Here is a 26,562-nt window from a genome sequence, read left to right on the forward strand (position 1 = left end):
ATAAAACCATTTGCAGCAACATGGATGGAGCTAGAGATCATCATTCTAAGTGAAAGCAGCCAGAAACAGAAAAATACCAAATGATACCACTCATATGTGCAATGTAAAAAAAGAGAGAAAAAGACACTGTGAACTCATCTACAGAACAGAAACAGACTTGCAGACTTAGTAAACAGTCAAGGTTACCAGGGAAAGGGGATAGGAAGGGATAAATTTGGGAGTTTGAGATTTACAAATGTCAGCCACTATATATAAAAAGAGATTTTAAGTTAAGTTTCTTCTATATAGCACAGAAACCTATGTTCATTATCTAGCAATAACCTGTAATGAAAAAGCCGATACAGCCACCAACTGAGGAAGCAAGAGAAGAAAGGAGAGTTAGTTATGCTGGGCTAGAGCCGACTTCTAAAATCCTTGTCAGCCACTGAGGCTGCCCCAAGTACACTGAGCTTTCCTTCCAGGGACAGGCGGACATGACATGCGTCCTGCAAACCTGGGGCAGCAGAGGCCGTCCCCAGGTCTGGCCCTAGGGGAGATGGGAGCAAGTCCACCTGCTCCCCTTGGGGCAGCACCCCTCCCTGCAGCCCCCGCCACCTGACTGCACCACGCCTGCCTCTCAGGAAACCACTGACTTGAAAACAAGTGGTCCACGAACATGGGGCAGCGGCAGGGAGATGGGCAGCGACCTGGCAAGCTGGTAGATTTGCCCCCATCTCCCCCACGGCCTGTCAAGGGCTCGGCCTCTGCTGCTCCAGGCACGGTCCGCAGGTCAGCCTGCTCTCGGGAGGAGGGCACGGTGTGGTCAAAGGCAGTGGCGGGTTATGGGGTCTGCCCATGGGAGCCCTTGGATTTGCTTCAAACTCCCCAGCGCATGGCCTGAGCTTGGCCTCTGCTGCCTCAGGTTCGTGGAACTCAGGTTACAGGTCAGCCTGCTCCTGGAAGGCGGGTGCTGTGCTGTCAGGGAAAGGTGGCGACTGCTATGGCGGGATTGGGGCTGCCCTGTGAGAGCGGGGGTTGCAACAATTTCCCGCTGCTGCTGCAGCCATCCCAGCACACTGATCGCACCGAGCCCATCTCCCAGGAGCAGACTGACCTGTAACCTGAGTCCCACTAACCTGGGTCTTTAGAGGACGCCCCCAAGGTCAGGCCGCGGGTAAGATGGGAGCAAATCCAGGGGCTCTCATGGGGCAGTCCCCATTCCATCCGAGGCCCCGCGACCGCACCGCACCCGCCTGCCAGGAGCAGGCCATCGTCTGAGGGCCAGTCGGAGATGCTCTGGAACCGTCCACGCGCCCTCCCAACTCCCGGGGCTGTACCTGCTCTCCTAAACCCGGGTAGAAGCGGCGGCAAAAACGCGGTGTTCAGGAACTACTAATACCGGGGTTACCACGAACCACAGCGGCGGCTGGGACCCGCCTCTGGGTCCTAACGGGACGCGCGGCCGGGACCTCACCTCCGCACCCCTCCCTGGGCGCATCCTCAGCTGCACAGCACAGGCGTCACCCGCCGGGTCCCCGAGAAGCGCGCCCCTACCAGCGCCCTCTTAACTGTCCGGCAGCGGCAGCCGAGCCGCGGGCAAGCGGCGGCCCAGGCCCCAGGCCGTGTTCCTCTTCCAGGAGCTGGTCCAGGAGCAACCGGCTGCCGCCAGCTTCCACGCGTTCTGGGTGGGTTCCGGCGTCCGCGCGTCTGTCCGTCTGCGCGTGCGCGCCCCTCCTCCTCCCGCCCGCAGCGCAAACTGCTCGGGTGGGTATCCTGCTTTACCGGCCCTGGCCACTGGGGCCGGGAGGAGCCAGGTGGGGCCCCTCCTGCTTGTCCCGCTGGGTCTCCATCCCCAGAGCCTTCACCCAGCCACCGACTGGGTCCTGGCACAGAACTAGAACCACGACTGCCCTAGGCTAGGCCTCACCCACCCAGCCCCACTTCCCCTGATCAACTTCCCCTCCCTGTTACTACCCTCCCACCACTGGCCAGGCCCAGTCTCCCACCAGACCTTGAAGACAGGGCTCCTTCTCCTCACACCATTGTCCCTGCCCTGACACTCCATCCTGCTAGGTCCTAACCTATGGCCCCTACACCCACAAGCTTACCCCTCATGCCTCAACACAGGACACCCAACAACCTGAAATTATCCCCCTCACCTCTCAGCCAGGTCATTTCCACTCTGATCGGGCCCCACACCTCTCAACCTGTACCCCCACACCATGGGATCCCCTTCAATCTGAGTGCACCCCTACTCTGAGCTCACTCACTCACCCCTCACCCTGTGGTTGGGGTGGGGAAATCCGTGCTCCAGTAATGATGACTACTGCCACCAGTGGGGGATCGAGCCTAGTGTGCACCTTCATAGTTAATGTCTGAGACTACAGGGTGAGGCAGGCTGGGCTGAAGGTGGTTCCAATTCCCGCCTTGGCACCCTGATCCCCGCAGCCTGTGCCTCAACTGACCCGATGGGTCAGGTTGATCCCAGGCTGCCAGCCACTGGCCTTGGGCTTTGGGTGGTTGATGGTACTGATGGTGATCTGGACCCCTAGGGCGGAGGCACTGGGCACGCGGACCTTTGGTGTGGGGGAGTTCAGAGTTTGCACTTGATCCCAGGGTTACACAGCAGATGGTGGGCTGTGTGCATGGGGCTGTGTGCATGGCATGGACTCAGCACAGGTGGGTGCAGGGACCTTGTTCATTCACACCAGGCCAGAGGGAAGAGGAAAGGGAGTTTTTAAAGTGTCAAAGTGAGGAATCCAAAGCTTTAGAGCAAAGTAGGAAGGTGCACTGGCCAGGCCACCATGGATCTCACCGCGACGCTTGTCCCTTGCATCAGGGGAGACTGGCAGTTGACTGGCCAATGAGACATCCCCTGCTGTGGTATAGTTTACAGGCAATTGAAGGGATTTTGAAAGGTAATTTTAATCCAATAATTGTCAGTTTCTCTGCGGTAGATTAGGTCCAAAATCATGGTGAATCTGGCAAGGATCCTGCCTGAAATCCAGCCTGGGACAGTGGAGGACCCACCCAGGAATCATCCACTTAGCTCTCACCAAAAGTCACTGTAATAGAGAAGAACAAATCTGACTCCATATTGGATCTGTTCCTTTTCTTTAACCCTCTGCAGTGTTTTCTAGGCTTAGACTTGCTAGCTCTGCACTTTTTGTAAAACAGGGTTGCCTTTAGCCTGAAATAAACAGGAGAGCCTATTCTCAAAAGTCTGAGCTTTAAGGATATTAACACTTTGCACTCCTATAAAGATAACAAGTTGCAGAATAGAAAAAGTTAGTTTTGTTGCAGGTTTTGCAGAAACACCATGATCTGACCCACGTGGACAGCTGCAAAGGATTCCAAGAACAAGGAATTTCTACACCAACAAGTTTGCAACAACCAACCACAGCCCCTCCACTTTTTAGCAGAATAAGAGCCTGAAGTTGACATGTGGAAGATGGTTCTCCAAGATATTAGTCCGCCATTATCTTGGTTTACAGCTGTTTATGTAGACCAGGCCTCTGTAAGTCCTCTAACAAAACAAAAGTAGTTTTCTATTCTACAACCTGTTGTCTTTATATAAGTGCAAAAGTGTTAATATCCTTAAAAATCAGAGCCTTGAAAGTAGGCTCTCCTGTATATTTAAGGCTAAAGGCAACATTGTTTTACAAAGGTGCAGAGCTAGTAAAACTAAGCCTAGAAAAGAGGGCAAAGGGTTAAAGCCAAAAGGACAGATCTTCTATGGAGTCAGATTTTTTCTTTTCTATTATACTATATTCTATTTTTGTTTTAAGTATATAAGAATAAAGTTTAGCCTTTTTCCATTTTAAATTGTGCAATTTTAAGGAGCATTAATTGCATTCACAGTGCTGTGAGACCAGCACCACTTGTTTCAGACTATTTCCTTCCTCAAAGTAAAAGCTTGTATACAAAGAGCACCCCACGTCCTACCTCCCCCAGCCCATGACAAGCCCTAATCCCCTTTCTCTCTCTATGTCTTTACCTATCCTGGAGGTTCCCTATCAATGAAATCGTATAAAAGGTGGCTTTTTTTTGGTTTGTCTGCCCACATATCTTAAGTAGGGACGGGTGAATTATTTTTTTTTTCACGTGAATTAGCATTTTTGTATTTTGAGAGGAAAGTCCAGATGGATTAAAGATGAGACGTACCATATGAAGCCCTTTTAGTAACTCTGTGTATAATCTCGGGGTAGGCACTGCTGTTCTAAGTGTGAAATCAGAGCCAGAAGGGAGATGTTTAGCTCTTCTTGTGGCAAAATCAAACCAAACAAAAGCAGAAAACAAAGGCCAAGAAAGACAGCTGGAAAGACAAACCACAGCCTGGAAAAACCTTTCCTCATGACCCAAGGTCGGAAAAAAGCTTCACATCCCTGTGGTCCAAAAAGCTCTTGAAGCCCAGTGTTCTGAAAAGAAACAAAACACACAGAGTCAGTTCCAACGAGAGGCAGTGCAGGTGGCCGGTTTGTGCTGGAGATGCTCGACCTCTCAGGTGAGGACACAGGCAGACAGACAGACTGCAGAGACAGCATTGGCCACCATCACCCTGGCAGGTCTTTAGCCCGGTGACAACCAGCCCTGGTGACAATGTGAGCAGGCAGAGGCCCCAGGAGGTACCCTGGAAGGAAGAGCAAATGGACGCTCCTCTCCAGCAGAACAAGGTGTAGGATACATCAAAGTGCCACAGGTGCATCCCTTCCCTAGCAGTGCTGAGCCTTAGAGAAGATCCCACCAAAGTGCTTGCACAATTTTCAAAGATAATGTTTCTTCAGTAACATGAATTCAAAATAATCAATATGTCATCAAGGGATTTTCAGAAGTGACCTGCCCTGGACCCGTACAATACACACACATAAATACACACATATACACATAAATATATACACACATACATACAGGAAAACAGACAGACAGACTGAAACACAGAGAAGCACGGGGAGACAGAGAAACAGAGAGAGAGACAACTCAGAGAGGCACTGAGAGACAGAGACCGAGAGAAAGAACACTGGAGCTGGTAATGAGTGGAACTCACATACATTTTCACAAGTCAGTCTATGTGTCAGAACCTGGTCCCAAAGTCGATCCACCCTCCAGGGGAGGGTGTGGGGATCCCACAAGGGTGTGGGAACAGAAGGCAAAAAATAGGAATCCATTGTGGGGCAGCCCACCACAGAGGCCGAGATGGGACACTGGGCCTGTATTTCAACATGACAGAATGACCTAGGAGGTTGTATGCCAGAGCGGACGATGTCAGAGTTGTATTTAATTTCAGTCTCACGACTGGGAGCGGGGAAGCAAGCAGCAAGGAAAGTGACTTTCTCCAGACCCCAGGGCAGACCCCGGCCTGTGTGGGGTGTGCTTTGAACTCTGCCAGCCCTCTGTGGGGTCCTTCCTTTGCTGAGTCTGTGCACGATCTCCCTGTGATGCCAGCCCGTGGGGGTGACAGAAGCAATAGGTGTTTCTAGGTCTAGAGACAGGATGGGTTCTCTAGGAAGCAGGGGCCAGAATGATCCCCACTGTGCTGATGGGGGATTGGGGAGGCCCTGAGAGGCACATGGCTTGTCCAGGATGATAACACTGCTGAGTAGGGGGAGCCAGGTCTGAACCCAGCTGTGTCTTCAGAGCTGCGGCACTGGTTGCATCCAGGCCTCCCCAGGGCTATGGGGGGGGGGGGGCCTGAGTTGGTGTCACTGTGTGTGGACATGGCATGGAGTGAGAAATGAGAGATTGGAAGCCCAGAAAGGCCCTTGAGGAGCTTTGTGTCAGGAGGAAGCTTGGAGAAGTGGACCCCAGGAAGTGACCTCACTTCCCTGGCAATAGAGCCCAACAGAACTTGGAACCGAAGTCACCAGGCACCCACTCTGTAGAGAAGTCCCTACTCAGCTCACCTGGTTGGAGACAGAGGCATGTTCTGCTGCATTCCATTATCCTGAGGCCGCAGGCCCCAGAAAGCCCGCAGCGAGGGTCTCTACCAACGCTGCCGGCACTGGGTCAGGTCTCACCCAAGGCACCTCTGGCCTTTTGGACAGAGAGACCCAAAGGTAACACAGGGAGGCCCAGGGCAGGCCCCTCCAGGCTGGGCCACCACTCAGATCCCATCCAGGTAGCCACACGGCCCCATCCTGCCTGGTGGAGGTGGAGCAGTCAAGTTGGGGATGGGTATCTGCCTCAAGAAAGAGAAGGACAGAGGCCTGGGGGGCCCAGTCACATAGACAGCCCAGGACAAAGCTGGCTGGCTGAGATGTGGAGAGGCTGGGAAGGGTCCTGCTGCCCGAGGTGGAGCCCATGCTCTCTGGGTATGTATTTTCCCTCCCGGATGTCTGAGCTGAAAAAGGTTCTGGTCTGATCTAGCAGCAGAGGGTAGAGTCTAAGGAATCAGGAGTGTTCCTGGCCGGGAAGGACTCTGAGACTTCCATGCTGGGTCAGCTGCTGGTCACTATCATTGCAGAGCCAGATACCACATATTGAAAAGAAGCTGATGAATAAGAACACCAACGCCCCCTCCCCAAGTGAAGGGCTGGTGTGTCACTCTTCTGAGGGCCAGCGCAGACTCCTGGTGGGTCTGGATATGGAGGGGTCCCCACCACCATGGCCCACAAATCAGTGGGGCAGGCCTCCGACCCAGACATCACCCAGGGCTCTCCCAGGGACCTACCCGGGGCTGACGGGTAGCTCAGCACACCCTGGTCTGACCTGGAGCACCGTGCCCACCTCGCTGCAAGTCAGGTGGAGGACCAGGAGCCCCCGAAGCAGAGACCAAAGGTCAAAAAGGCAGGGCTGGTGTATGTGTGTAGGTGAGGGTGGGGCAAAGGCTGGGCCACACAGGGAGGTGTCCCTAGAGGCTACTGTTGGGACCAGAAAAAAGAATGGCCTCAGACCACCTGTCTGGAAAAATTCAGTCACAGAACACATCCTGTGGGCACTTTCTGGGTGGGAGCTGTCTGGAAAGCTCTGGGAAGATTTCTGTCCTTGTAGAGGCACATGGAAAGGGAGGCAGGTGCGTAAAATTTTCCTCTCTCACAGCATGAGGTCTTCCACAAGACTTAAAACTCTCTCCACTTCCAATAGTTACAGAGGAGGCAGGGGCAGGGGAAGATGTCAGAGACCAAAAATGGGACGAACTGGATCCTGCAGGAGACCTCGAGCTACCTCCTGCCGCTCCTGCAGCTCTTCCTGAACCTGCATCTGCAGCTGGACTGCTGGGCAATGGAGAACCAGTTCAGGCATCACCACCACCTGGGGTAGAGCCCCCTCTGCACCCACCCACACCTTCTTCTCCAAAATGTTTTCCAAAATCCCACCGTCAGTCCCCCCACAAACTTGACGTCCCTTCCGCTGGAGATGTTTTTGTTTCATTTTCTTTAGTTTCCTTTGCTTGTTTCACATCATTTATGACATCCTTTATTTTTCTTTTTAGAGTTTCATGTAATAAAATATAGACTTTTCCCCTTTTAAATTATGCAATTCAGGAGCATTAGGGGTATTCACAATGTTGTGCGACCATCATTACCATCTAGTTTCACACTATTTCTTTCCTCAAAGTGAAACCTTGGATCCAGAGCATGCACTCCCCTCCCTCCTCACCCAGCCCCTGACAACCCCAAGTCCTCTTTCTCTTTGCGTGTCTTTACCTCTACTGGTTGTTCCCTGCCAATGAAATTTTAAAAAAGGATTTTTTCCTTCCTGCCCACATGTTTTCACCTGGGGCTGAGGATTTTTGTTTGTTTTCACTTGAAACAGCATTTTTATTATTTTCAGGGGATATCCAGGGGGATTAAAGATGTGATGCACAAAATGAAGCCCTTTTGGTAACTCTGTGCATAATCTCAGGGTAGACACTGCTGTTCCCCCTGTGACACCACAGCCAGAAGACACAAGGGAGATGCTTAGCTCTTCCTGTGGCAAAAACAAAACAAAACGAATCAAAAAAATTAGTAAAAGCCCAGAAAAATTGCTTGAAAGGCAAACCACAACCTGGAAAATTCATTCCTCATAACCAAAGGTTGGAGAAATTTTTCCCATCCCTGTAGTCCAAAATCCTTTTGAAACTCAGTGTTCTAAACAGAAACAGAACAGGCATGGGCAGTTCCAATGAGAGGCAATGCAGGTGGCCAGTGTGTGTTAGAGATGTTTGACCTCTCAGGTGAGAACAGAGGCAGAGAGAAACACTGCAGAGACAGCATCGGTCACCATCACACTGGCAGTTCTTTAGTCAGGTGACAACCAGCCCTGGTGACAATGTAAGCAGGCAGAGGCTCCAGCAGATCCCCTGGAGGGAAGAGTGAAGGGACACTCCTCTTCAGGAGAACAGGGTGCAGGACGCATCAAAGGGCCACAGATGCATCTCTTCCCCAGAAGATCTGATACTTACAGTTCATCCCAATAAAATCCTTACACACCTATTCAAAGATGCCTTTTCAAGGGTGTCCATCACAGCACTGGTTGAAACAGTCGGAATTAAGGCAACACTAATATTGATGGAGAGGGGATGGGGTCCATTCGTTCTGGTTCATGTGGATGAATGAGTGCTGTTCAGTTGGAAAAGTGGGTGCCTGGTCTCAACCCAATGTCAAGGGAGGCCTCAGGGTGGAAGTATGCAGACCCACTCTCTGCATCCAGGGTCCCATCTGCACGACCACATGTGTGTGAAATCAATATAGATGGAAATTGACCTGATTGTGAGTGTGTGAGAGACAGAGATGGAGAGAGACATACTGAGAGACACAGAGACTGAGACATAAGCACCAAATCATTCATGACAGACACCGCTGTGGGTGGGAATTACAAATCACTTCTTTTTTAGGCAATATTTCAATTTTTTGTACTGTGTCTGTATTACTCTACTAATTCTAAAAGGATTAAAATCCTATGCTAATGTGACCCATTCATTACTCATCTATGGAGTAATTAAAGTACATTAATCCTATTTTTAAAAGAATTTAAAGCCTTCTCAGGACTCAGTTCCATGTCAGCTCAGTGGAAGCAGAGGTTCTCCAGGAGGTCGTGTCTCTTCTGAATCAGCATCCAATACAGGTGAGCAAGAAGTACCCGACTTGGACACTGAAGACTACAATAGATGAGAGAGTGTGTTGAGAGAAATTAAGACCTATATTCAAAGAGAATAATCCCATATTCATGGAGCAGAAGGCTTCATTCTACTAAGATGACAAAGGTCCACGAATAGATCTAAGGATTCAAAGAATGCCTACCCAAATCCCAGGTGGTATTTTGCAGGAATTGACAATCAATCTAAAATTCACGTGGAAAATCCAGGAGGTCAGAATACATGAGTGAATCTTGAAAAAGAAGAACAAAGTTTGAGGAATGGAAAGTCAGATGGAACCCACGGTTAATACAAAACCTCTTTAAGCTGAAGATAACTGAGATTCAAAAGATGCAGAAGAAAAGCTGTCATGGAAGCCAATTCTCTCCTTTCCCTTTTCCCTATTAAGTTAGGTTGATAAAAAAGCCTTTAACTTTCACCATTTAACATGGTAGTTACTTTTCTGGTTGGCTCCTGCGTGTGCATAAATAAAACGTTTCTCTCGTTCATCTCCTCTTTACTTCTGTGGGCTCTTTGGGAGGGACTCTGGATTATGGGGACCTGCTCTTTTCTCACCTTCTTTAGTGACATCTTTTGTCCATGGTGAAGTTCTTAAAAAAAAGAAAAGTCTCATTGGTTTTGGGTCAGATTTGGAACATGTATACCTTTGGAGACCCCCTGGAGGAACAAGGGGGTTCAATACTGCCTGGAGAATTCACTTGTCAAAATGCCTAACAAGACGCTATTTGCAAGGGTTTTTTTTTAAAGATTCTTACCCTAAAACAAATCCCCTATCTAAACCTCTTGGATGATCAAATATAAAGAAAAAAGGAGAATCATGTCTGGCCTAAGAACACTTGCTTAACAAAACGGAAGGACAGAATCAGTTTCAGAGCAAAAATTAAAATGCATTTATACCATCAACCCTCCCACCCTTTTGTACACTGTCCTCATGTAATCTGCCAGATGGCCCCCTGGAGAAGGCCCTTTGCCCGGAACTCGTGCTCATTTTCAGAGCTCGGCCAAGCGGGAGGTTGGTCCCCAGGGCCTGAGAGGGGCTATGTGTGAAATCTTCTCTGCTGAGACCCAGCGGACTGAAGGTAACTGTGTTCTCTGAGGGAGAGAGAGCACACCGAGCCTCTGTGGAGGCATCTCTGAGACCCTCCCAAAGGCACAAATCTCTAACTCTGGACACGGGAATTTTTGATTGGCATCTTAGTTGGAAATCTCCTCCTGGATAGAAAGAAGCAGATTCAAGATGTTGCAATTGGATGGGCAGGTCGGCCTCTCGAATTAGTCGATGAGGAGGACACGCAATTCTCTGCAGAAGTAGGAACACCCATCCCTGCTCTGCTGACGTCATGTACAGAGAAACAGACGCGACTCTAGGGGGAATTCAAAACCCACCAACCTTTCTTACCGACGTCAACGTCCCCACTTTATTCTCCTGTCAGGTCTCTGCACAAAAACTGTGGCTCATCCCCAAATATCACACACCCATCACCCTGTACCACTCTGTGTCTGTGTCCAACTCGAGCATTAAGGCCTGTGACCGTTACTGTTAAATCGTGTCCCCCTTTCTGCCCGTCTCCCGCCATCATCCCAGTCCAACCTCGGTGTCTCTCTCCAGGTCAGCAGCACTCTTCCCACTGGCTTCCCATCAGCTTACCTTGCCCTGTTTCCATTGCTTATTCCCCATACGTTACCCACAACGGTCTTATTAAAGTATGAATCAGATCAAGTAGTTCCGCATTGCAAAATACTTTCGTGATTTTCCATTGTATTCAGAAGGATATCCAGAGTCCCTACCAAGGCCCTATGTGATCCGGGCCCTCACCGATCTCTGCAGCCTCAGCTCTCACCGTTCTGCTCCAGCCCATCTTCACCGCCCCGATGGTCCCCACCAGGACAGCTGCGTTTCTAACTCCAAGTCTAGTACTTACACTTCTTCCGGCCTGGGAGGCTTTTCTTGTCTGTTACCTACGTGGCTTATTCTTTTGCTTTATTCAGGACTTTGTTCAAATTATTTACCCTCAGAGAGGACTTATCTGACCAGATTATTTAAAATAGCACACACATATTTCCTATTCAAACATTTTCTCTCCTAATATGCTTTATGTTTCTTTGTGGCAATTATTAGTACCTGGCAGTACATCATATATTTATTTGCTTACTGGTTTACTGTCTGTCTTTCTTACTAGACCTATATTCATGGAACCACAAATAACTGTTTTAACCAGTAACTTTCAAACCACCTTTAAATGAATTCTTTTATAAGATGAGAATTTCAGAGGCTTCCACGGGTTGCTTAGGGGAAAAAAGAAAAAGGATTCAGGTTGAACTAATTTATTAAGGACCTGAGAGTTGGTTATTTATTTTATACATAGTAGTGTGTACCTGTTAATCCCAAACTCCTAGTCTAGCAAAAGGCCTAGCTGACTACTATTTTTAAAGGAATTTTTTCTTTTTAAACTGGGGTTGTTTGAGATCTCTTTTCTTCTTCGTTATTTTTCTTTTTTTAAAGATTTTTTTTTATTATTTTTTTACATTGAGGTACCGCAAATTGAATCCAGCATGTACTCTACCCCTTGAACTATACCATCCCCTCCAAAGACAATTATTTTTATACTTTGACAATACCATATTGAATTAAGATTTTTGTTCCATTTTCCCTTCATAGAGTTTATAACTGAGGGAGAGAGTCAGAGGAAGCTCTGGGCCAACCCTTCCTTCTCAGCGGGTCACTACACAGCAGAGGAGCTTGGCTGTCTCCAGGCCCAGCTCACCTTTCTGCTCTGAGGGCCGACTCAGGCCACTTCTCTTACAGGCGGCATGTTAGAAGCAGCAGAAAGCCAACTAGCGAGCAACAATGACAAAACTGACCCACCTGCAGTTGGACATCATCTGGTCTGAAACGTACCTCTTAAATCTCTTCTTCTTATTAGTGGATGGTTTTCAAAAATATTCCCAAGGAGATGAATCTCACTCCATTTATTCTGGATTTCTTGGGCCTTCTATGACTTTAACTGCAGGCTTCATTTTCTGCACAACATCTGCAGGGAAGCCAGGCAGAAAAAGTGAACAGACCCTGCAGGCCGCGGCTGAGGCCTCCCGTCAAACATCCTTGTTATGCAGAGCCTACGTTCATGGGACCAGTTTCATTACTGCTGTAATTAGTTCTTGTCCAAGTGTCCCACCGGAAATGTTTCTAGATAGAACGTGGCCTGACGCAGATGAGCAGTGGGGATGTGGGGTGCAGATGACACACAGACTGGAAGGAGAAAAGGGAAATGTTTCTTCAGGCTTCAGTTTGGAAGATTTCTGATTTTTATATGGACATTAAACTTGGTCAGGCTGAAGCACCATTTGCTCTAAGACGGGGTGATGTACACGTATCCCTACAACTTCAAAAAATATGTTGAAGCTGGGCGTAACAGCCTAGGGGACAGACAGCTTTGAGTGACACCTCCGTTCCAGGATGCCTATGATCTCGGGCTCACAAAGAGGAAAAGAATACACATATTTTGCCTCTGTAGTTCTATGTGAAATTATTTTGACCGTTGCCGGATGGTGTAAGATCAGGGAGCATGTAGTCTTTCGTACATCGCAAAGACGACAAGTCTTCTTGATGATTCAGCACACTGTTTCCGATGGCCCGGGGTCTATGCCAGACATTAGCTGTCTAGACAAATACCACACAGCCCCCCATCCCTCAAGGAGATCACAGTGTGTCGTGGAAGATACAAATTTAAATAGATTTTCAAAACAATGTGGTAAGAGTCACTTTGCATCATATATACTATATGTTCAGAGGGGCTCTTGCACTGCCTGGGGCTGTGTTCTAGAAGATAGGGAAGGTGTCAGAGAGGAAATGCTTTCTGCACTGACATCTGACGGATTCCAGCAAATCTGTAGACCAGGAGAGTGCATGGTGGGGACGGGATTCTCAGCAGCTTGCGTGTCTCGTGCAGACCCCTGGTCATGTCTAAGAGCACTTTGCACTTAGGGAAGGAACGTCAGTGAGGCTAGAGGCTGTGAGGAACTAACGGAAGCTGAGGCTGAAAAAAAGCAGCAATGAGGTGATGAGAAGGTGTGACGTTAAATCAGAGAGCGTGGACTTCCTCACACACGCAGCGTGGAATTCTTTGCGGTTTTAAGGAGGAGAGTGACACAGATTAGTCATTAAAAGTGAGAAAAGTGGATTGTTCACTCTAAAGTACAGCACTGGGGAGACTAGAAAGGGGTGGGAATTAATGCAGTGGGGAGCGAGGAGCAGGGACTTAGTTGGGGGACATTAAGGAATAGAATTGTAGTACTGATGGGGGTGAGGGAGTGGAAAAGTAAAGGAAAACTCCCAGATGTTTGGCACAGAAAAGAGATGGGACAGTGATGCCATTGTTTGAAAAAGTAAAACTAGTTCTGGGCGAGTGTAAATCCAGACAAACAGAGCTTGAGATTTTTATGTGCTAACCAAATGTGAATGTCTACTTGTCAATTAGAAATATATTTCTGGGACTGAACTGAGATGTCCATGCTGGAAAAGATTTGACAGTTAATCATTGGACAGAGGGCAGTTGAAGCCATGGGAATAAATGCCACCCACTGACAGTTTACCAAAGAAAAGGGAAGGAGGGCACTTCTGGTTCAGAAAATATGGCAGACCAGAATCTTGAAGACCCACTCACTTAAGACACATAAAAACGTAGGACAAAATGCTGCCAGTGTTTTCCTGTTTTTTTTTTAAGGGCACGTTTATTGTGGTATGATACCTGTACAATAAAATACACATATTTCACATGTACTACTTGGTGAATTTGATAAATGTCTACACCCAGAAAACCATAACCACGATCAAGATAGCTAACATTTCCATCACTCCCCAAGAGGGGCACTTTTCGAATCCCCATATTTATCCCTTCCCATCTCCTTCTCTCCCTGTGAACCGTAAGTTTGTTTCTCTATGTCTGTGGGTCTGTTTATCTTCTGTATTTAAGTTCATATGTTTCTTTTTTTGATTCCACATATAAGTGATATCATATGGCATTTTTCTCTTTTTCTGGTTTACTTCACTTAGAATGACTATCTCTACGTCCATCCATGTTGCTGCAAATGACATTATTTGTTTTTTCATGGCTGAGTAGTATTCCATTGTATAAATATACTACTACTTCTTTATCCAGTCACCTGTCAATGGACATTTGGGTTGTTGCCATGTCCTGGCTATTATAAATACTGCTGCTGTGAGCATTGAGGTGCATGTGACTTTTTGAATTAGAGTTTTCTTCTGACATATGCCCGGGAATGGGAAGGCTGGATCATGAGTTAAGTCCATTTTCAGTTTTTAAAGGAACCTCCACACTGACTTCTCTAGTGACAATGCAGCCCATCTTGTGAAAGCAGAGCCATGCTCAGAAAGTAATGGGTATTTCTAAGGGCCAGACATGAAGTGCAGTGAGTGTGGCCTGTTCAAGAATCAGAGGGCAGTCTGCCAGGGCTGGAGGAGAGTGACAAGGGAAGTGTGGTACAGGTAGGAGTCAGACCATGTGGGGACATGGCAGGCTGGGATAAGGAGCCTGGACTTCCAGTAATCCCTTGGTAACCATGGGGCACTGGTTCCAGGACTCACCCTGAAGTCAACATCCATGGATGCTGACGCCTCTTGTATAAAATGACATAGGACTTGCATGGGACTCATGTACATCCCCCCATCTACTTTTATATATATATACAAACTTTTTTTATTGAGTTATAGTCATTTTGCAAAGTTGTATCAAATTCCAGCATACAGCACAAGTTTTCAGTTATACATGAGTATACACATATATTTGTTGTCACTTTCTCTTTCACTGTGTCCTCCTGTGTACTTTAAGTTATCTCTAGATTACTCATGGTATCTAATACAACATGAATGTTATGTAAGTAGTTGCCAGTGTATGGCAAATTCAAGTGTTGCTTTTTGAAACTTTCTGTTTTTTCAACAATATTTTCAATCCACCGTTAGTTGAATCTGCTGGATAGGGAGGCCCTAGATATGGAGAATCCCCAAGCTCCTCCTTCCCACATCCTATATTTTCACTGCAAGCACTGAAGGGGTCCAAACATAGAAGAGACCCATCTACCTGCTGGAAACCCTGAGGAATTCCGTCAGCGTATGTAGAGCAGGAGAGAAGGTTTAGGGCCAACTAGTGGGAAAGGAGGGCCTGCCTGGAGAGGATGGAGGAAGGACAGTAGTGGAAGCCATCACGTACTCTTACTGGAACTAGCTGACAGCAGTGAGGGACGCCAAGGAACTGGGTACACGTCACGTGTGGGGCGATCCTGGCCACCAGGTGCAGGGTTCACATAACTGGGACCCAGTTTGCAAGATCAAAATAACAAGGAGGCAAAGGGGCTGCCTCAGTCCCAGGATCCTGACAACGGCCACAGCGACGTGACCCCAGCTAATGCGGTTCCCCTAGTAAGCCAGAAAAACGAAACTCTGAGCCAAGATATTGCAGATTCCACTGCAGCCACATGGATAACTAGATCTCTAACCTGACAAAATGTAACCACCAGAAACAGGAATCTTTCCTTTTCTCTTCCTTTGGATCTTTGGACAGGGAGTCACAAATCTTTGACGGGAACCACCTATAAACCAATAGAGAGCTCACTTTTTCAGGAATAAGCATGGAGAAAAAGAGTGGGGTGATGGTTTAAAGCAGAAGTCAAAGTTGAAGCCCATCTGAGAAATGGTAAAAACATGTTTCTCAATGAATTCGAGTTATGGCAAAAAGAAGGAGGAAGGTTAAGGAAATCTCTATTAATATCCATTCACCATAAAAGACTAGCCAGCCATAAAAAGACAACACCTTAAATTAATAATTTTTTTTTTTGGTGATGAAAAACAATGCCTTAATTTAAAACAAGGCTTGGGCCATCAACAACACTCTGAGAATTGTTGACGAGGAGAACATAAATCTGCATATAGATATGTAAGTGTTCCAAGTCCACCACTCAAAAACAATTAGTCAATCATGTGTCCAGTTGATTGGGAAATCCCAATAAGTAAATAACTCAAAAGTGGGAAAGACATGGGATTAAATAGTGGTAGTGAGCAATGAAATCCAAGATGTATATACCTATATTTTCTTTGTTAATGTAACAAACTTAAAGCAACTGTCTAAAAAGTAGTAACTGGAGCACACAAACACACACACACACAATTTAGAACAACAGAGAGGTAAAATATGCTAAATTTATCATTATTGAGGAACAGGATCTAATAGATTATTTCATTTTTGAGACTCTTATAGGAATACTGGTCCAATTGCATAAAAATTTATGAACTTAGAGATGATTTATAAAGATTTAGAGAGAATTTTCTTTAAGAGGCAATATAGCTTCCAAATCACTGAAGAGAAAATTAACAATAAAAAAATTAATTAATCTAGGTAATATGGAGTAACACTGACCATATTTACCACCCTAAAATAAACCACAAAATGGATAAAATATATGAAGCAATGATTTTTAAGACACGTGGAAACGATCATCCACTAGGACCTTGCCTTGCCACCTCAATACCAAGGCTCCTAGGCCTCCTACTGCCATCACAAAGGATGTCCACCAGGAGGCGACATTTCCTTCCTCTGCTCCTACTGCAGAGCCAGTCCTGAGCAGTCCTTTTCCAGGTGTTGGCAGGCAGCTCCCAGAAGTGCTCTCGTGGGCCTTGGTCCCTTTTGGCCACCAGCAAAGGGATCAAGGATGAGCAGTGAGCCTCCTTCCTCATCCAAGACCTAGGAAACTATCTGACTTCTGAGCAGCCCTTCACTCTTGTCTGCTGTCTGGTACTCTCCACCCGGCTTCCCGAGTCCCCGGCACGGGCAGCCTGCACACTGGCCACAGCCCATCAGAATCTGTTCCCCCGCCAAGAGGCCACGCATGATCATGAGCAGGGCTCCAGGCCTCTGGAGCAGTGCGGCTTGGACTGGGTCCTGGCCCTGGGCGCGCGAGCTCCATGCCCTTGGTTGAGTCAGTCAACATCTCTAAGCTACAGTTTCCTCATCAGTAAAATGAAGACATAATCAATATGGAAAAAAAACAGAATCTGAGGGGGACTAAATTTCTGGTGATTGAAGATAATTTTAATTTTGATTTATACAGCAAAGGACATCATACAATTTTTACTACATCGTATTTCTAAAGGACAGCTTCTACTATTAAAAGTAATGCATGCACGTACACACAAACACACGTGCAGACACACTGGCTCTAGTCCACATACATCCCCATGGGCACACACACATGGAGTCATGTACCACCCACACACCCATAACATACGCACAACCACACACATCCTCAGGCGCACACACACACATAACATACAGAACCACATACATCCCCAGGTGCACGTGAGCACACACAAACACACAGTCATGTACAACACACGTCCCCAGGTGCGCGCGTGCACACACACACGTCTTACACACTTTGGCGTTATTCTAAATCAATTTACAATTGAGGGTCACAGTGTCCATTGTTTTATCCACTCAGAAGGTCCTGACTTTGGAGCGTGAAGCAGGAGCTCTCCTCTCTGGAGATGGTCTTTACCAATTACAGTCTCAGTAGAGCCAACATAACTGCTCTGGACCTTTGGAAGTGCAGGCCAGAGCATACCTGGGAGCTCACATCCTGTACATGTAAACATGTTAAGTGCAGTAGGTTCTAAAGTCCTGCCTTTACAAATATACGTTCATTATAAGGGGGAAGACCAGGTTCAAATTTAGAATTCCAAGACACAGGGGAGTCCGGCAAAGAAAGTGAGCGTGTGGGGAGAGCTGATTCCCAGTCTCTGACCACTAGCCTGATCCTTTTCTTCCCAATGCTGGGTCCATCCCTTGCCACAAGTGGCCTTGGATGTTCACAGGGGGACACTCAAAACTCACATTCGGGATCTGCTCATACCCTCCATACATACAGCTGCCCTTTGGCCTCTCTGTGAGTCCTGGGAATCTGAGCTTCCGGGAGAGCCGGTGCAGGCACTAGGAATGGGTCAGGGGCTGCTGAGACAGGGCATCTGGGGTCCTGGGCTTCTAGAGCATGGGATGGAGCCAATGACCCTGCCCCCTTGGCCCTGCTGACTCCACCCCATGGAGGGCGTGGCCAGAGGAAGTGTCAGGGCCAGAGGGACCCTCTGCAGTGCAGGACCCAGGGCAGCGGGCCCCCTTGCCGGGGCCTAAGAGCAGAAGGCCTAAGGAAAGATCTGAAGAGGCTGTAAGGTATCTTCATTCCCATTAATTAAACAAAAATAAAAGCATACCACAGGCGTGAGTGGAAAGGGATTTGTTAGAACAAGGGAAGGCACTTGCCAAGGTCTGGCCATAGAGGGCTGGTGGGTTTGTCAGGTTGATGAGGAACCAAGAGGCTGTTAGTCCCTTCTGGGTCTAAACACCTCTTGAATTCCTCCGGGTGACACTGAAATGCAGTGAGACACGGAACTCTCTTAAGTTGTTAAAATCTTCATGGTGAACCATTCAACTCTCTCCTCATTCTTGGCTGCGAAAGCACGATAAACACAGGCCAGAAACTCATCAGCCTGTTGGTTGGTTCACTATCCGTCTGGCGCCTCCTCTTGTAGGAGCCTTTATCACATCACCCAGGGCTGACCCGGCTCAGGATTATAGCTGATTTTCCGCAGGTGGCATCACTTGCTAGTGACATGAAGCAGGCACATTAGCCACCTCCCAAACACTGAGGCTCCTCCTGGGAGGAGCCTTCAGACCCCCAATCCAGCCTCTGCACCACGATGTTCCTTAGTGTCACTACCGGTTTGCTGCCTTGGCCTCTAGCTTTGACCAGATCCTCGCCAGATTGTCGAAAAATATCACCCATATACCACATCTAAGCTTGCGGTCCAGATGTGACCATGGTTCTTATTTTCTTCCCATCGATGGATTGTTTGATCTTTGTGTAATCATGTCGACAGCAAGGCCAGTACAGCCCTCTTGAGGCCTCCCCGAGCCGCCTCTGTGTATAACTGTCCTAGCACCCCAGGGGATCGGGTCTGAAGCCTGGCACTCAGACACGAGGATGTCAGCTGGAGAGACAGGAATCCACTCCTGCTGTGGCTTCTGCTGTGGCTCAATGTGGCCATAAAAACGGATCCCACAGGCCCTGACGTCACTTGACTCACTGCAGGGATGCTCCCACACTGCCGCGTTCCCCAAGAGACTGAGGGCTTTCTGCTTGTTCCGGAAGGCCCCACCCCCGAGGGGACACTGGGTCCAGTGGAGCGTCCAGCCTGCTTCCCCGCCAGCCCTTAGGGCCTTTGTGGGGCCTGGAACATCAACTAACCTCCCCTTAGGGACCCCTTTGTCCTTTGCAGCCAACAGACCTAGGTCATAAGCACTTTAACTCACCTGAGGGTGTTTTCCTCACTTCAGGGGCAGTGAGGACTGGGCTTCTTCACACTCCAAGTGCCCCCGGTCTGGATGCAGACAGTCTGGCTCTCCCCCCAGTCCTGCAGGTTCCGGCCACACCTCCTGCTGGTCACGGAGTCTGTGCTGTATTCTCTTCCAGGACAACAGGTGCACTCTGCCCCCCGCCCTGTCCCCACCAGCAGTGGCAGAGGTGGAGGACAGGCGGGTGAGCTTGGGCCTGAGACACTGCCCTGAAATCAGTGCCCCAGAGGCCGCTGGTGACTAGAGGGACCACGGGGAAGAAGGCAGCATGGGATGGGAGGGGGAGGAAGGTTCAGGATAACGAGATGAAAAGGGGAACAGATAGCACCGTGAGGACCTCGACCATGAAAGGGAAGAAGATAGACAGTGACAGCTGGAGCGGTGTTGGCGTTAAAAGCTGCGGGCATTTTCATTTAATTTTATTAATTACCATTACATATAGTGACATATTTTTATTTGATTAAAGATTAGGTGCCATGTCATATAACAGGATATAGTATATTATTTATTAAATAATACATAATAGTAGATATACTAGCATGTTATGTTCTGTTTATTTATTATCAGATAGTATATAATACATATGTAGTTATTTATATACATAATATATAATTCATGCATCTATATAATATATAACACATAACAATGTAGGATTATGAATATTATATTTTATAACAAGATTACATAACAATAATGATGTAATATTATCCATTGTATATCTTGGCTCATGACACATTCTCACCTTAGGTGCCTGTCAGAAGTATTTATGTATTAAAATTAATATTATAAGAAACAGTTGTGAACCTGTCACCCAGCACCAGAACAGGACTATTGACAGTGACATACTGTGTCCTATCCTGCCCTAGGCCTCTTCTCACAGGAAGTAACCAGCATCCTGAATCCTGGCTTACACTTGCCTTGTGTTACTGTCACACACACAACATTTAAGATCAGTTAAAACAAATGAACTGCAGGTACATGCAACGAAGTGGATGCATCATACACCCTATGTTAAATTGAAAAAGTAAGCCCAAGAAGGTAGCCTATAGTGTGCTAAGCTTTTAACTGTGTATATATATGTCAACTAAACTCACTAAATTAAGAACAACTACAGCTAGAGTCCAGGTGGGAGAGGGACAGATAAAAGGTGAGGTGAGCAGATTTGCTGCAGGTGAGCGAGTTCCCTTCAAGTAACATGTCATTCTCTCTGAAGCAGGAGGCAAGGCCATCTGCTGGGAGTCAGGGAAGAGACAGAGGGAAGCTTAGAGGTGTGCAGAGAGCATAGAATGTTGACACCACTGTGTGGCAAGTGGGGAAATGTGCTCACTAGAGAAATCCTGGAGGATTGCCTGGCAGTGGCAACATGCTGGGCATTGATTTGTAGTCTTAGAAATCTGTGCTGGGAGAGCCTGCTGCCTGCAGGCTCAGAACAAATAGAGCTGGGTGAACCGAGATGGAAGTCATCCTGGTGAGGAAATGAAAAGATCAAGGGTCAAGGGAGTTTTGTTTGTCATAAAGAGAGTGCTGACTGTGGATGCAGAGCTGGAAGGTGGGGAAGTGGAAGTACGAGGAACGTGGACAGGTAGGAAAGCAGAGGAGTCAGTGCATGATGCCCCAGTGAGGGTGAAGGAGGGCCAACGAGGCTGGTGGAGAAGCAGCTGGATGGCTAGAGTTGGGCACATAAAGGAGAGAGGCTGGACCTGGGGTGGAGACACGCCCGGGTATGAGCCCGGGGGTAGGGTGAATGGGAGGTGTCTGGCTCAGGCTGACGGAGAAGAAGACCCTACATTGACCATACTGGGTGGTGGAGGGAGAATCAACATTGACGTCTTGATGGTAGGCGGTGAGGCAATACAGAGTTGGTGGTCCAGCTGCTCCTGACTGAGGCAGATGAGCAGGGAGGCCAGGGTGGCAGGCACTGCTAGGAATGGACTGGGTTTTCCAGGTGTTCCCAAGAGAGGAGGAGAAATCACCTCATGGGGGAAAGTGAGCACAAGGAGGTCAACCCAGGCTCCTGATCAAACGGAGAGTGTGAGGGGGCAAATCGTCAACTCCAGAGATGGTGGCCTAGGAAGCAGGGACCATGGGTGAAGTGAGGGGACACTCAGAGAAGAGAGAGAGATGAGTCTTCTGGGTGTAGGGGGAAGAGAGGCCCCAGGACAAAGGAGCACAGGGGCACAGTGATGAGGATGGACTGGCTCTGTTGTGACACTGCAGGAATGGCTGGATCTTTGTCCTGAGGGCTTAGTTTGGGGGGGCTACTGGCCTCATGAGGGCCCCCCTCTCAGCAGCCTGGACAGATGCTCCCGCTCCTGATAGCTCTGTCGCCACCACTGTTCCCGGAGGGGCTCTGCCTCCATCTTCTATCAGACATTCCTGCCCAGTCCCTGACTGCCAGCGAGGGAGCCTGGGCCTCAAAGCCGTTTGCCGTGGAGGGACACAGGCTCCTTGGAGAAGCAGGCTGATCTTATTTTTCTCCGTAACCCACGGCCTAGCAAAGCGCCAGCCTATGGGTGGGCCATTCAGGGGCTCGGATACTTCTTAAATTAACTCAAAGCAGTAGAATAGCAGAGCTGGAGGAAGTGACCACTGAGCTCACAGAGTTCACTGCCCACACCCCCATTCTACAGATGAAGAAACAGAGGCCAAGCAGCCAAGGTCATGCTGCTCTTTAATGCTGGCCTCTGTTGGGCATACCAAGTGATGAGCTGCACTGAAGGGCCTGAGAGGGGGCTCTGGGGTCAGACAGCTTGGGTTCAAGTCCCATCCCTGCCATTTACTAGCTGTGTGATTAATGACTGTCCTTCCTGTAAAGTGCCACCTCATTTGTTTGTCATGAACACAGAGTTCCTTGAACAGCAGGACAGAATTCTTTAAAGGTTTGCTGTTGCTTTTGTTACTATTATCACCAAGTGAACCCTGAAATGAAGAACAAAGACAGCAAGATTTTTTATTTTAAAAGATTTTAAAATACGATGATGACTGTTTGATTTAATCTATTCAAGTTTGCATTTGACCATTATTAACAACTGCACAATGGATGACTTTTGAGGAAATGTTACTTCATGTCTTTAATTCTCACTAACTACACAGGCTATTCAACAGGAAGCAATTTTTTTTCCAGGAAGAGGGACAAAAAGTTAACAATATCTCTGTACCTCTCGGTTCCCAGTGAGTTGGTTGTGATCTGTCAACCCAACTTTGGGGAAATGCCCTCTCCTCCTGGGCTCGCTGCACTGCCACGTGGCCTCCAGGGGGCGATTTACCCCCACACGAATCCAGTATCTTGGTTCATATTTTTGCTTCAGATCCCTCAAGGACTGCCCATGCACCAGGGCCCCATCTGCCCCGCCAGTCTCACCTGCTGGCCTCCAGGAAACTATCCTGGGTCTCAACCATCCTCTGTTCCTATGCCCGCCCCACTACTCTTCATTTTGTCCTTCAAGTGTGGGCTCCTGTGGCTTGCCACCAAGCAGGGGTCTCCCAGTCCTCCACCTTGGGGAACTGCATCGTCCTGCACAGTGCCTAGCGAAACTGTGTGGAGGCCGGAAGAATACAGAACAACAGGTGCTCAGAGGGGCTGCCTTTCCCACTGCAGGGGCCCTGGAGAGCTTTCTCCCAGCTGGTTATTCACAGGCGCTGAAGCTGTGGAATCTCGATCTTACCAATTTAAAGGGCATCATCACTAATTACAAAAGAAATCATTTTTTCAGTAGCAAAAGGAGAAAAGACTTTGTGCCCCATGCCCCCATCTTTCTTCCTCCGCCTTCAGAGGTGATTCTCACTCTCTGGGCAAGGGTAGAAAGCAACAAACAGAATATTATTTTTCAATGATTCTTCTTTCCCACTCTGAAGATTGCATCCCAAGACTGATGAAGGCTAGGATGGTTTGGCTTCCCTGTACTGAGTATTCAGAGGCTCAGGGTGGAGGGGGTTAGGGAGATAATTCAGCATTATGGAACCAAACAGAGACATTAAAAGGTTCTACTCTAAACAGAAAGGAAGCAGGATGCTATAGAAATGGGAAAACCATCATTGGAAATGAAATAACGAGTTACAAGACAATAAACATGAAGATGTAAAAAAGAAAAAGTATATCAAAATACAAAAAGGTGGGAAAGGGAGATGGTAGCAAGAAAAGATAGATTTTTTTCTCTTTCTTTTTCCTTTTTCTCATTATTCTTAGGATGTGTTGGAGCCTACGTGATTATCAGTCTAAAGGAAATAGATATGATAATGGGTTGATATACTTGAAAAATAGGGTAACCACAAATCGAAAGCATATAATAGAGTTGAAAAAAAAAAAACCAAAAAAGAAACAAACTCTAAATGGCCTAAAGACTTAAACATTAGACAAGACGCTAAAAAACTCTCAGAAGAAAACATAGGCAAAACATTATTTGACATATATCTCAGCAGTGTTTTCCTAGGGCAATCCACCCAAGCAACAGAAAATAAAAGCCAAAATAAACAAATGGGACCTAGTTACACCTATCAGCTATTTCAAAGCAATAGAAACCATAAGCAAAATGAAAAGACAACCTATGGAATGTGAGAAAATATTTGCAAAAGATGAGACTGAACATGGCTTAACTTGTAGAGTATAAAAATAGTTCATACAACTTAATAAGAAAAAAAAATAAACAACCCAATCCAAAAATGGGCAGAACAACTAAACAAGCAATTCTCCAATGAAGATATACAAATGGCCAATAGGCATATGAAAAAAAGGCACAATATCGCTAATTATCTTAGAAATGCAAATCAAAACTACAATAAGTTATCATCTCACACTACTCAGAATGGCCACCATTCAAACATCCACTCACCATAGATGCTGGAGAGGCTTGGAGAAAAGGGAACCCTCCTACATTATTGCTGGGAATGTAGTTTGGTGAAGCCAATGTGGAAAACAATATGGAGATACCACAAAAGACTAAAAAAAGACATCATTTGATCCAGCAATCCCACTCCTGGGCATATATCCAGAGGGAACCTTAATTTCAAAATATACCTGCACCCCAATGTTCACAGCAGCATTGTTTTCAATGACCAAGACATAGAAGCAACCTAAACGCCCACTGACAAATGACTGGATAAAGATGTAGTATTTAGATATAAAAGAATATTACACAGTTGTAACAAAGAAGGAAATAATGCCATTTACAGCAACATGGATGGACTTGGAGATTATCACACTAAAGTGAAATAACTCAGACAGAGAAAGACAAGTAACATATGATACCACTTATATGTGGAATTTTTAAAAAAGATACAAATAAACTTATTTACAAAACAAAAACAGACTCACAGACTTAGGAAACAAACTTAGGAGTTTGGGATTAACAATTACAAACTACTATATGTAAAACAGACAAACAGCAAGGATTCACTGTAGAACACAGGGGAAAATGTTCAGTATCTTGCAACCTATAATGGAAAAGAACCTGAAAAAGAATAGACTATGTGTATGTACAACTGAATCACTATGCTGTATACCTGAAACTAACAAAACAGCTGTATATCTGAAACTAACTAAACATTGTAAATCAACCACATTTCAATTAAAAAAAAAGATAAGCTCTAAATAGCTGTATTCAAAGAAAATCTTCAAATCTTACCTCCTACAAAAAGTAAAATGGGAAGCTTGAGCAGGACCAAATTATACTGAATGAGAGGTTACATACCTTCTCCAGCACGTGGCCCATGGTACACATACATCGTGTTTTCCTTCAGGTAAGAATGGCCCTTACTGCCCAGGGAGCGAGTCCTGCTGGGACAAGGCCTCTGTGGCAGTGGCCTCCTTGTCACCGCTCCATCTCACCAGAAGGCCAGGGTTTTCAGAGGGGAGGGAACACAGAGCTCATACACTTCAGATATATTTCCTGAGAAAAACTGTGGAAAGACCAAATTCACCTGCAGTGCAGGAAACATGAGCACGGCCCCTAAGCAGACTGACAAACCCGAAGCAAGACGGCCCGATGTTCACATCGGAACCAGAACAAAAACCGTCTGGCCCCAGTTAAACGATCACCATCTCACCTGCAATGAACTGTTCGTACTCATTGTCAGGGATGTTTCTGTTGAGACTTGAGAGATCAAAAAAGTCAGACCAGGGAATCCGGACCTGGTGGATGTCCAGGCTCTGCTAATGGTAGAGGCGGCCCCAAGGGGGTATCACCAGCACCGACTCTTCCATTTTCAGCAGGGTCTTCAGGAGGAAGGCGATGTGGATACAGACGCCCCTACGGAGGCTGAAGCCCTCCGGAGGGTTGACATAACACAGAAGGTACCTGGCAGGGAGCAAAGGAGAGCGGGTCTTCAGAGCCAGGTCTCTGCACAGGAATCCCGGCTTAGATAGAACAGATACAATGGGAATCTCTGCACAGCACATGGCCTAGACTCAAGACACGTTCAGCAGCTTCTGGTTTGTATAGTGGAGGCACTGCCCACCGATCTCTGTGTGGCCAATTATTTCGAGTCCGGGAGCACATGCAGAAGACATCTTGGCATCTGTCTATCAACGCTAAGCACCTGACTAGTACCTGAGCACCCGTTCTCCAGGGAATCTCAAACTTCTTGGCCTAAAGACCCCTGTACACTCTTAAATATTGAGGACTTCAAAAGGCTGCTGTTTATGTGGGTTAAATCTATCAATAGTTCCTGTGTTAGAAGTTAAATAAGAACTTTAAAAAATGCTTATGAGTTCACTTAAAAATAATAACAACCTACTACATGATACCATTAATACTCTTAAGCAAAAAATAAGTATATTTTTCTAAACAAAAATCATTAATGAGAGGAATAGCAGTGATTTTAATTTCTGAGAATCTCTTTTGGACTGGTGAGAGCTTAATTCTATCTGCCTCTACATTACCTGTTTTGTGATATCACAGACTAGGTTTTCCCTGGAAAACCCCACAGGAAACTCGGGAGTGCAAGAGTGTGCAAAAGGCAGGTGACTTCCCGGCGTTCCTACGAAAATAGTCTTGCATCTCAGGGGCCTCGGACTCACTTTGATAACTGCTGCCCTACCCTAGGCGAGACTCTCCTACACAAGAGCCAGGCAAGTGTCCTGGCTTCTTTAAT

At 47.1% G+C, this 26,562-nt stretch overlaps 1 long non-coding RNA gene across 2 annotated transcripts; it reads right to left on the bottom strand.

Moving 5' to 3' along the window:
• Positions 1-22,261: 22,261 nt before the first annotated feature.
• On the bottom strand, positions 22,262-25,766 carry LOC140694817 (uncharacterized). 2 transcript variants are annotated; one of them, XR_012070457.1, is made up of 3 exons: positions 25,516-25,766; positions 25,161-25,368; positions 22,262-22,392 (listed from the first exon to the last, which is right to left on the bottom strand). It is a non-coding gene; the product is annotated as an uncharacterized lncRNA (long non-coding RNA). The 2 variants fall into 2 exon arrangements; XR_012070458.1 differs by lacking the exon at positions 22,262-22,392 and adding an exon at positions 22,950-23,158.
• Between the last annotated feature and the right edge of the window lie 796 nt (positions 25,767-26,562).

This window comes from Vicugna pacos, unplaced genomic scaffold (genome assembly GCF_048564905.1).
Source record: "Vicugna pacos unplaced genomic scaffold, VicPac4 scaffold_104, whole genome shotgun sequence".
Lineage (NCBI taxonomy): Eukaryota > Metazoa > Chordata > Mammalia > Artiodactyla > Camelidae > Vicugna > Vicugna pacos.